Source organism: Canis lupus, chromosome 19 (genome assembly GCF_048164855.1).
Source record: "Canis lupus baileyi chromosome 19, mCanLup2.hap1, whole genome shotgun sequence".
In the NCBI taxonomy this organism is placed as follows: domain Eukaryota; kingdom Metazoa; phylum Chordata; class Mammalia; order Carnivora; family Canidae; genus Canis; species Canis lupus.
Genome location: NC_132856.1, coordinates 29,373,943 through 29,386,904, shown reverse-complemented (window position 1 = coordinate 29,386,904; position 12,962 = coordinate 29,373,943). Strand labels below are relative to the sequence as shown.

Genomic DNA, 12,962 nt, shown 5'->3' with positions numbered 1-12,962 from the left:
TGAATTGTGCTGAATCCATTTTATTTTCTGCAAAAGAGGCAGAATCTTAATTAGCTTTACTTCTGATACTCATTAACCCAGATATAATCTCTGATTATGTATTGAAATCAAGTAGAATTTAAATCATTTAATGACTTTCTTGAGATAAAATTGAGGGGTTTTCCCCTATAGGTTTTGTTCTTCTAAAATGCTAATTTTATAGGGGGTGTCAAGAAAAAGAATACTTATGATCTTAGGTTAATTTAGGCACTTTCTGTTACTGTAATTATAGGGCTAGAAGAGAGTAACTTCGCAATGCTATGAAAGAAAAACGGCAGAGTATGATACAAACCAAAAAACATAAGCCACCTTCAGAAACATTCTGGATCATAGCTTCAAATAAAGAGTGTGTACCTTCATAGAGAACAGTGTTACCTGATAAGTCATTCATTGTCACTCACTGAGCAAGGGTTTATTGTGTTTTCTCCATGCTGTTTGACTCTGGTAGGAAAACAGAGTAAGTATAAGATACAGTTCTTTTTCCTGGCAGCGCATCAATCTATGTTAGAAAATCGGAGATGGGTACACTTGTAACACAACTAGATTTATGGTCTCTATCCAGGAGTTATAATGAGTGATGCAGAGTAAGTTATAGTACCATTATTGAGAGCTCACTCTGTGCCAGGTGCTGTAATGTGTATGTATTATCACAGTCACTCCTTACAACATCCATTTTGAAAACTAAAGCACCTGAGCTTTTGAGTGGTTAAGAAAATTACCCAAGGTCATACACCTAGTATCTAGAGTGAAGATGAAATGAATAATAAGCAGTAATCAAAGTGGCTGGCATATGAAATGCTTCATAAGCATTAGCTCATAGATCAAGTGGTGGTAGTGATGGTGTCCTTCATAACAAACCTATGAGCTAGTTACCAATTTTAATCTTAACTATTCAACTGAGAAAAGGCCCAGAAAGGGTAAATGACTTATTGGAGACACTGAGCATTGAAATAACAAAGCAGGAATTCAAATCTGTAATTTTCTTCAAGCATTCCCAGCTCTGTGGCTTGGATTTTAATTTTCAGAGGGTCAGTATACTCACTGAAAATTTTTATTCAAGGACTGACAGTGACCACACTGGTATATAAAGGCTAGTGTTTTGTAGTGATATTATGGAGAGACCAGTGGTGAGGATCCAGTAAGGTGGAGATAAGGAATAGAGTCAATTTGGAGGTTATCACATAAATCCAAATGTGATGAGATATAAGAGGAAATAAGATATTAATATGCGGTGAAAATGAACCCTTGTACACTGTTTATGGGAATGTAAACTGGTACTACTGTGAAAAACAGTATGGAAGTTCCTTCAAAAAATTAAAAAAATAGAAATACCACATGATCCAATAATTCCACTATTGAGTGTTTTCCCAAAGAAAATAAGAACACTAATTCAAAAAAAATGTATGCATTCCTGTGTTTATTGCAGCATTATTTACAATAGCCAAGATGTGGAAACAATTCAAGTTGTTTGAGGAAATGAAGATGTTGAAGAAGTTGTTTGAATAATGAAGATGTGATTTATTTACATATATGTATATATGTAATATTCCACCATGGAATATTACTCAACCATCAAAAAGAATGAAATTTTGCTATTTACAACTACATGGTTGCACGTATAGGGTATTAAGTGAAGTAAGTCAGATACAGAAAGACAAATACTATATGATTTCACTTATATGTGGAACCTATAAAACAAATGAATAAACAAGCAAAAAGCAGAAAAAAAATCCATAATCCAATTCTTCTGGTTGCCACAGAAGAAGGAATGGGGAGAGATGGGCAAAATGAGTGAAGGGGAGTGGAAGAATCAGGAAAGAAAGTAAGTCACTGGTTTTGACTGCAAGGAATTGTTTAAAAAGAGAGAAAGGATATTGGCCCCAGGGATGTTTGGAAGGAAAGATTTATAGAATCTAATGAATGGCTATGGGACATGAAGGGAGAGCTTGCCTAGGCCAAGAGCAAACTGCAAAGCTGAAGACTGTGTCTATTCCATTCACCTGATGTCTGCATCGTTTAGCACCATAGCGTGCCTCCCAACAGGGGCTCTATACCCACATGCATAATACATTAATGAATGACTAGAGAGAACTGCAGCATCAGGCCTGAGGAACGTCCCACACAAAAGCAAAGAGAGTACAGGGAAGGACACTAGTTTGAAGGAAAGAGGAATGAGGATTTGCATATGCTGAGTTTGAGCTGAAAAAAAAAATGCACATGAAGAGCCTGAAGTTCTGAGACAATTCAGGACAGGCAGTTCAGCTACTTATATAGGAAGTGATGGTTCAACCAGTTGAAAAGGCACAATTTTCTTAAGGAAAATGATAACAGAGCAGACTGGAAGAATGAGACTGGACCTTAGGGACAGAAGCAGAAATAGAGGGGAGAACCAGGAAGGAATAACAAGGGGTCTTTTGGAGTGTAAAGTCAGGTCCCCAAGGAAGGAATGCATTTCCAAAAGGAGGTGGCAGGAATGGAGTCCAGTGCTGCATATTGAACCAGGGGAAGTAGAATGTAGAAATGGTCCTTGAATTTGGTCGAAGGAGATTATCAACAGTTTGGGAAGGAGCTATTTTATTTATAAGGTGTTGCTGCAAGTCGGATTGCTAAGACTTGATACAGTGATTGCGGTGAGAAAATGAGGCCACTCATTGACAGATGTTCAAACCAGACCTGAGCAAGGGGGTTTCTTAGAGGTGAGAAAGAAGTCTTAGTATCTTCACTGTTACTTTCAAGATTGGGAAGAACAAATCATCCATGTTTATGGTGTGTATTACAGGGTGAATTGTGTCTCCCCATCCCTCCCCCCAAATTAACATGTGTATGCCCTAACCTCCAGGAACTCAGAATATAACCATATTTGGAAATAAGATATTAAAAGAGGTGATTAAATTAAAATGAGCCATAAGGATGAGGATCAAATCTAATATGAATGGTGGCTTTTTGAGAGAAGAAAGAGATACCAAGGTGCCTATTCACAGAAGACAACCAGGTGATGAGGAAGCAAAGGATGGATTATAAATTTCTGCTTTTTTAAAATCCTCAGTCTGTGCTCTTTTGTTATGGCAGCCAGAGCTGACTAGGGCTGTCTAGTGTAGGGGGTAAAGTAAGTATGGGAAAGATAGTCTATAGTGGAAACAGACCACAGAGAATGTGTATACATACAAAGACAGTATAAAGTCAGTCAAGAAATGAAAACAATTACTTGCTTATTGCCAAATACTCCTTGATCCTTTACTTTTCTTGAAACATTTTAAGATTTGTCTTTTTCCCCCAAATACACCAGTCCAATCTGTTGAAATTTGGAATCTGGTGATTGAGCTTTTCTTCCTTTCTCCTGCCTTTTTGTTGTTGTTGTTGTTTTGTTTTTTGTTTTTTACCATATCATTATTTTTAATGTCCAATGTTTATAATATGAGGGCCAGAGCTTTCTCCCCAACTCAAGTTTATACATTTTTGATTAGCTTGTGAGGCCAATATGGATACTTATTCTTGTCTAATTTCGTTTCTGGGAAGACTTCATTCAGGTTCTCAATGGTCATCTGATCAAATGGAATTATGTTCTTCATCTTCTCCAGCTCTTTCTCATATTCTTCAATACTGGCCTTTGAGAGAGACAAAAACTTAGCACAGCTTTTCACATCTTTTTTATCCTCAGCATCCACCTGGACAGTGTATTTATCCTCTGGCACAGGAACCTTCAGGGCATTAAACTTCTTCTTGAAGTCATCTACCAAGCTAGCCTTTGCCACATTGGCCTTGTGGTAAGCCCAGTCAATAGCAGGTGGTTTCTCAAGAAGAATAGCCAACCTGGAGGTAGGCGTCTCATTCCAGGATTTCAGGGAGTTGGCATTCATTCTGGTTTCGGGGTATGATTTCCCCAAAAGCTACCCAGTCAGTGGTTTTTAGAGCAAGTTTTCACCCGGCCTTCTTGAGATCCTTCACCGACCCCAGCGGCCCACAGTCTTTGTTGTTGTTTTTAATAAATCACTGCCCACTGTTGTGAAGGTGAAGGAGAGAGGGGATGTTGCTCTTAAGGCCTTCAGTGTCATTATTTGTTATTTGATCATAATCAGGAGACTCATTGATAGTCTAAAAAGCTGTTTTATTTGTTTTAAAGCATTTATAGACTCCCTTCTTATTTATCATTGTATAGAACTCTGAGATTGGTTTGGGCTAGTGGAGACTAAGAGTTCCCTTCCCCATCTATGGAATCTAAATATTTAGAAACGCAGAGCTCATTCAAGTCCTCTTCTTGCCCAGTGACCACTCTTCAAGGGTATTTTAGAGGAACGCCTTTCACATTAGCTCATTTGAATCTTACTGTTTAAAGCAGAGGATAAAATGAAAAAGTAGTTTGTTTGGCTTCATCCTCGAATTAGCTACATTCTTTCTGATTTTTGAAATAATAAGATTATTTTGTCAAGTCAATAGTTTTGCCGAATAATCAGCCAGTGGCTAGATGGATGGAGGAGATGTGTCAGTGAGGGATACATTTGTAGATGTCTGCATGAAGTGAATGTGTTAATACTCTTTTACCCTCTGAGTCCTCTACCCTATGGGAGAAGCTTTCCTCAAATCTAGCCCAAGATGAGAACAATGATATTTTAAAATACTTGGCAAGATTTCATTTAGAAAACCAGGCCCTTGAGAATGTTCTGAAAGGATTGACTCTGCCTGTATCTGGGATTTCTTTAATCCTTTCATTGTTCTTTAGGTGAGTTTTTAAGGAAAAAAAACATATTGACAAGCTGTCTAGTGTGTCAATAAAGAATCTATTGGATACCTTCTTTTAATAGAACTTTATAATCTGTCTTTAGAGGTCTGAAAACAAAACTTTTGCTTATCCAAAAAAATTATACTGGAACTTAACTATAGGCATTTCACACTGTGATGTTTCAAGTGGACCAATACCACATGGCCTTTTGTATATTATTTGTGGGCATAGCTGGAAGTTTCTAGACCAGAGGCAAAACTTAAGGATGGTTCTCTTAGCGTTTGCGGGGGAGGGCGGATGGGGGTTCAATATAAGAATATCTTCTGTTCTTCAGCAATTAGAGATTGTTTAGATATTACTCAAGCTTATTGGGGAAAGGAATGAGGAATTTTATATTCTATCACATTGAGCTTTGAATTTATGAGAGAGAACCTTGTAAAAATTTAGAATGTTGAGTTACAGAAAGACTCCTATATATACATAATGCATTTGGAAGCTCAGAAAAATTCTCCAATTGTTGATTTGGAATTTAAATTATCCCATTTTTATTGTATGGTTAAAACACTTTTAGGCCCTAAGTCTTCAAATCCTTCAGTTTCCAGTTCATTTATAGGATATTTTGATTATAGTTGTAAAAATTGAAGAACCTAGCATCAGGTTTGCTGAGGCCTTAGGTTTATAGTTAAATTCTATTTTACACAGCCTCCCTGAAATGATATTTAATGCTAGTTTAATGATTTTATTTAATTCTACTTTAAAAAATATTAACTAGATGCCAGTGTGTTTAAAATTCCTATTCCAGCCCTGACTTGCCCTTCAAACTCCAGCTTTGAATATGCAATGATCCACTAGCTGTGTCCATTTGCATGTCTAAAGGCATCTGGAAATTAACGTGTCCAAAAAGGAACTCTTGGTTTCTACCTTAAAACTTGCTCCTCTACTTGTCTTCTCTTGTCAGTAAATAGCAATCAACCAACCACCCAATTAAAGAAACCCATAATCGTAAAGTCAACCTTGGTTTCTCTCCTCTTACCTACCTGTCCAATTTATCAACAAGTACTGCTAATAGCACTTTTTTTTTGACATATCTCAAATCTATCTGCTTCTCTTCATCTTCACTATCCCTACTCTCATGCAAGCCATCATCATCTTTGAAGAGGGCTCCTATAATAGTCTTCTAACTTGAACCTTCTTCCAGTCTTGCCCCACTAAAATCCATTTTCCATACAGCTGCAAAAACAATCTCATTACAAATTCAATCAGTTCATATCAATCCCTTGTGAAAGCTCTCATGGTTTCTCCTTACACTTAGGATAAATTACAAACTCTTCATCATGGCCTACAAGGTCCTACTTGATATGACCACATACCTGCCTCTCTACCTCATTACAGACCTCTCTGTACCTTAATAACCATTTTCCCACAAATGTGAGCTGCTTTCTATTTTTGTAAAACTTTGGCAAAACTTCCCCAGTGCCTTTGCACTTGCTTAAGTCTCAGTCCAGAACAGTGTCCTGGCTGCCACTCTCCACTCCCCCAGATCTTCCATGATCCATCGAGTCTTCAGCTCATCCAGACTACAGCTCAGGTGCCAACTTATCAGTGTGAGCTTTCTTAATCATCTCATCCAAAGCAGCTACATACATCACTTTCTCTATCACTTCCCTTTTGTTTGATTTATGCAGCTAGTTACTGCTGAAATTATTTCTTTATTTACTTGTTTGTTGATTCTCTTCTCTGCTGCAATGTAAGCTGGACCAAGAAAAAGACCATACTTGTCTTATTTGCTATTATGTTTATAGTGCATAAAACAGTTGTGGTACATAGCAAATGGTTAAAGGAAGAGTCATCAAAACATCAGTATTGTATTCTCATTATAGTGTTTTTCACAAAGTCATGCCTTGAACTAATGTATCTTTCTCTCTTGAATCAAGTAAAACTGATTTAGCTATGTATAAGTTGAGGTGATGGTTTTGTTTTTACATTGTCAATGAAAAGGTTAAAAGAAAAACCAAGATTAAAATATGTTGATAGAGCTAGTAGATTCTAAGTCATAGAGATAGCATTTGTAAAATACATCTGCTGTTAATTGAATTAAGCCTCTATTTAACAAGAACCACATGACAAATATTCAATTTACTTAAAAGCACTAGAAAAATGTCTTATATTGAAATAGGTCAACAGGATGTGGTCTTTTTTTTTTTTTTTTTTTTTTTTTTTTTTTACCAGCTTTTTAAGCCAGTTGTTCTGTAGGTTCCTAGGGTTTAAACAGACAAAGTTTACAAATCTAAGTTTAAAAAGCAACTTGCTCCTGTTTTCGAAGTCACTTTCAGGTAAGAAAGGAAGTCTTATTTTATAAGTATAATTATCGGGTTTAAATGAAACTGACAGCCTGGAAAGGAATAATAAAATAGCTTCAGGACAATAGCAAATTTCGGTAAAGTAATGCCAACCTATCATCTTTAATGAAATCACGTACTTTGAGTAAAAGTCTTTGTTTTAGTGTACATAAAAGATGAAAAAACATTTTTTAAGAGTCAAACAGCAAGGAAGAAGCAAACCAAGTGAGATATATTTTAGGTGCTTTGAAAAAAAAACCTGCTTCATGAAGACACAATGCTCCAGAAAATTGGAATCTATGTTATTAAGTAAAAACATTAATTACACGGTTTTAAACATAGCAGAACATTGTAGAATTATTATACAGAATGTTCTATGTTTCATGGTTTTATCCCCTTACTGCCAAGTTGAATCTTTAATAAAACGAGTATAATAGAAATTAGAGGAATATAAGAAACCTGGACTGTCAGGATAAATGGACACAAAATATGGCACAGATCCCCTTCATTAAGAAGTCTCGTTAGTATTGGTTCAGAAAGTAAAGAGCAAAAATTTCAGGTTATGGTTCTTTAGAGTCGATCTATGGATCTACATTGCATTTACTATGAGAGCATGAAATCAGACATCTTAAAAAGAAAAATTGTACAATATAGTGGAATATTTTCAACAAAGAATAACTCCATAGGTGTTTTAGTAAGTAAATTATAGATATTTAGAATGTTAGTGTTATAATTAGATGGATGCTTACAGTTTATTTAATACCATATTTCATGATGTGGCTTTAAATTGTTTAAAGTCATTGCATTAAGTCAAACTATGAAAAAGATGTTCACTTTCAAATTCTTTCTCTTTTCGATACGCCTTATTATGGAACTTTGCAAGCATATACAAAAGAGAGAAGAGAGCAATAAATCTCCATGTACTGATCACCCAGGTTTATGTCTTTTGCTAAATTTGGAAAATTCTCAGCTATAATTTTTTTCAAGTACTTTTTCAGCTCTACTTTCTCTTCTCCTTCTGGGACTCTAATGATATGAATGTTAGCTCTTTTATTATAGCCCCACAAATCCATGAGGCTTTGTTTAATCTAGCAAGACAGAAGACTTTTGTACAAAGCTACTCCATACCATCAAACACATTGAGATAGCTGTGGCCCCAACCTCTACCAGCAAAGGTCGAGTGGAAAGCCTGGACTTGCAAATTCACCAGGCTGTCATAAAGAACCCTAAGTACCTGCAGCAACCCCGTTCCCACTAGCAATTACTGAGAAGGCTGAGTGAGGAGCCAAGACTTTCCTGCTTACTGGGCAATAACAAAGCCCCACCCCCACCTGCAGAGTCAGAGAAGACTACTGGAGGAGCCATGATTTCCATCCTCCCCCAAGCAGTATTGAGTCACACCTCCTGCTGGAGCGGTATCAGAAGAAATTAGTAGACTCAGGACTTTCTCCATTACCTAGTAGCCACAAGCTCATTCCCCACTCCCCACTCGCATGGTGCTAGTGGAGAGAGCAGTAACAAGGCATTTCTCTTCCTCCAAACCAGGGTGCTATCACCAGAGACCTAGAAGGAGCTGGATTTTCCACTCCTCTACCACTCTACCACCAACACTAACAAGTATCCCTTCTGCTACTGAGGTGTCAATGGAGGCCAGGACTTCTGTTCCCAACTGGCAGTAATAATGCAGCATTCATTTACCCCCTTTCCTGCCAAACCAGTTTCCAAGGAAGCCAGCTAAAACATATATGGGGCATCATGCTATAAGACTGCTCTCTTCTTGCTCCTTTGACTACAGACAATAGGCTTTTGTTGAGACTTTTTTTGTCTACACTCCTTGGTGTTTTTGAGTTGCTTATTTCTTCATCTCCACATCTACAATATATGAGGCAAAGAGAACACTCCAGGGATCACACCACAGGATAAATGGTATTATGTACTCTACTGAACAACACATGAGGGAAGGTGATCAGGGTAGGCAGAGGGTAATGAGCCTTGTGGGTAAGGGAAAAGCATTTTCAGGGATGGAATAGCTACTGCAAAGGCCCTGAGGTGAGTGTGTGGGGGTGTGTCTGAGGAGCAGTTGAGGAGAAGCCAACCAGAGGAGAGGTGGGAGAAGAAGTCAGAAGGGCCAGCCAGGAGTAGGGTGGGATGGTAAGGTCAACCAGCCAAGGGAGGGGTGGAAGGTGAGGTCACAGGGGCCAGCAACATGTCACATGTGTGTCACATGGGAAGAGGGGCTATGGAGGCTTCTGAGCAAAGGTGTGCTTGGCTCCACTGAGAGGGACAAGACTGCAAGGAGAGATGAGGGCAGCTCAGACCTGTCATCCCATCTGCTAAGCCTTCCCCAGAGGCATTTGTAATGCTGGCACAATCCCTCTTATTTTATAAGGTTCTTCCCATAAACATGTTTGGAATAAACAAGTCAAAAGCAAAAAGAAAAAGGAAAACTTACCCCCATGTTGTTCTTTAGTCCCATTGTTTCTAGCCAGTCTGCCTTTTTCTTTCCTCCTTCCAAGAGTCTTTTTACATTTATTTTATATATAATTATTAGGGTTTGTCATTGTACATAGGAGGAATAATGAAAAATATTTCTAGTCTGTCTCCCTTCCAGACTGGCTTTTACTTTTTCACGTCTTCCCCTTTTCCTGCCATTTTTTTATTGAAAAGAGGAAGGTTTTCATTTTTTTATTTGTTTTGAAGAATTTCCAACATTCTGGATTACTGATTGCATTTTTATGCGTCACTTAAGAGGTTATTCTATTTCCTATATTTCCATAAACTGCTAATTAGAACTAGAGTCTTCAGGTTTAATTCTGTAGAAGAATTATTTTATAGATGGTTCTGTGAACTTCACACCAGGAGTTGCTAAACATTGGGACATCCCACTTTTAGGGAGATAAAGATTTATCAGGGAGTTAAGAAGTTGTTGGTCTTACTTTTTTATTCTATAGTTTCTCATCAACTTTCTCTGGAAGCATTCACATTCAATTTTCTTTCAGTCTTATAGAATAGCATGCCTTATGCTACCACATTCTGAACAAACTGGTGATAATATTAAGGAATAGCACATGGAGGCCAAGGGTTGAATTGTGGAAAACAGCATAGTGTGAGACTCAGTAGCTCCTAAGAGAAAAGAGTGGCTCTGAACCAAGATTGTCCTTTATCCTTCCCACATTTATCAAGCAAATAAGTCGGTCCACCTCTTGTGAATAGCATGAGCCAAGGAATGAAAGAGGCCATGAATAGCACTAATGGAATCACCATATGAAACAGCACTCCTCCCTGAAGCACATCTTGGCTTCATATCTATCTCCTTTATAGTAGTTTAATGGATGACTGGCAATAGATTGTGCTAAACTTGGGACACTTGGGTAGCTCAGTCAGTTAAATGTCTGACTCTTGATTTCAGCCCAGATCATGATCTCAGGGTCATGAGATCAAGCCCCGCATAGGGCTCCTCACTCAATATGGAGCTTGCTTGAGATTTTCTCTCTTTCCCTGTGCCCCTCTCCTCCTGCTGGTATGCTCTTTCTCCATCTCTTAAAAAAAAAAAAAAAAGATTGTGCTAAACTTTGGTCAAATGTTTGTTTTTTTACAAATGACTTCCATTTATGTCATAAGATACTGGGTTTTTTTTTTAAGATATTATTTATTTATTCATGAGAGACACAGAAGGAAAGAGAGGCAGAGACAGTCAGAGGGAGAAGCAGGCTCCATGCAGGGAGCCTGACGTGGGACTCTCGGGACTGGATCCCAGGTCCTCAAGATCACACCCCAGGCTGAAGGTGGCGCTAAACCGCTAAGCCACTGGGGCTACCCAAGATACCAGTTTTTAATTATAGTAGTGATACAGGATTTCCTTTGAAAAATAAATTTATCAAAATAAAAACATGAAACAATTTAAAGAATAAAAATGTATAGTATAGTGGAATATAGATAGGACAACAACTACGTTACATAAATGCTTGGTATTTGGGAAATTCTGATTAAATATCTAATGATTTTGCTGTATCACTGGAGACATTTAGGCAAAATCTCTTTTCCAAAGTATCAAATCATCTGAGGGCAATCAGTGCTGGATATCAAATCCAGTTACCTAATGCCTATGTGGTTGTTCCTTTCCAAGTATGCTTTCTCCTGAACAAGTGCTAGTAAGACTGTGTGACCTCAGGGATAGGGTTCTAGAACATTTGATTGCACCACTACAAAGGCAGGGCCTGAGTCTCTCTCATTTATTGCTGTAGCCCCATTACCTAGTAGAGAATATAGAAGAGAGTAAGTGCTTAATAAACATTCTGAAAATTTTCTGGATATTAGTATGTATTCTGTGAAATATTATCTTCTACTTCTAAATGGAGCATCCTTTGTTGAGATTCAGTTAAGATCAAGTTCTCACCTCTCCCTTTCCCCAAAGCCTAGCTATTTATGACAATATGATTGCCTGACCAAAAGGTGTGATTTTAGATTCCCTGTATTTCAGAGTCCTTCTTAGGAACAAGCCTTATAATTCCTTAGCCATGGTTAGGGTTTGTCCTCAAAAAAGAATATGTTCTAAGATAGACCAGTCAGTTTCTGATGGTCAGAACAACTACTCATTGTAATGCTAGGATGTTCAAGCATTTGGCAGAGTTCTGATTCAAAGCCTTTCAATCGATATTTTCTCCCAGCCTATTAAAGTGTAAATAACAATAACAATTATATATATTTAGGTTGCACCTGTGATTTTTAAGTGTATAATGTGGTTTAATATTCAATATATCGTGAAATCATTACCACACTCAAGTTAATTATCATCACATCCATTACCTCACAAAGTTGCCTTTTCTTAGCAAATTTCAAGTGTACAATTATTTCAACTGTTGTTTACCATGTTGTATACTAGGTCACCAGATCTTATTCGTCTTATACCTCGAAATTTGTACCCTTTGACAAACCTCTCCCCATCCCCCTTTCTTCTAGCCCTGGAAACTGCCATTCTCCTCTCTAGTTCTATGAGTTCAAATATTTTTGGATTCCACATATAAATGAGATCATACAGTATTTGTCTATCCATGTGTGGCTTATTTCACTTAACATAATATCTTCCGGGTTCACCTATGTTTTTGCAAATGGCAGGATTTCTTTCCTTTTTTTATGACTAAATAACATCACAGTGTGTGCTTGTGTGTGTGTGTGTGTGTGTGTGTGTGTGTGTGTGTGTGACAGAGAGAGAGAGAGAGAGAGAGAGAGAGACATTTTCTTTGGCCATTCATCTGTTGATGAAACATCCTCTAGGTTGTTTCTGTATCTTAGCTATTGTGACTATGCTACAATGAAAATGAGAGTGCAGATCTTTTTGAGATACATATTTCATTTTCTTTGGGTATATATACCCAGAAGTGGGACTGTTGGATCATATGGTAGTTCTATTTTTAATTTCTTGAGGAACTTCCATACTGTTTTCCATAACAGCTGTACCAATTTATTTTCCAACCCATAATATATAGGGTTGACTTTTCTCTACACCGTACCCAACACTTATCTCTCGCCTTTTTGATACTAACCATCCTAACATGTGAAGTGATATCTCATTGTGGTTTTAAATTGTGTTTCCCTGATGATGAGTGATAAGCACCTTTTCATGTACGTGCTGGCCATTTGTATGTCTTCTTTGGAAAAACGTTTATTCAGGTCCTTTCTCATTTTGTAGTAAAGTTTCTCTCTCTCCCCTCCCCCCCTTTTTTTTTACTTTTTGTTGTAGGAATTCCTTATATGATTTGGATGTTAATTCCTTATCATCTATAAGATTTGCAAATATTTTCTCCCTTTCCTTATGTTGCTTTTTCATTCTGTTATTTCTTTGGTTGTGCAACTTTTAGTTTAACGTA

At 37.5% G+C, this 12,962-nt stretch overlaps 1 protein-coding gene and 1 pseudogene across 1 annotated transcript in view; one reads left to right on the top strand and one right to left on the bottom strand.

The window, feature by feature from the left end:
• SYNPR (synaptoporin) overlaps positions 1–12,962 on the top strand; it is a 289,796-nt gene that overhangs the window by 77,803 nt on the left and 199,031 nt on the right. The window lies entirely within an intron of this gene.
• Positions 3,486–9,553, bottom strand: LOC140611197 (ATP synthase subunit d, mitochondrial pseudogene; annotated as a pseudogene).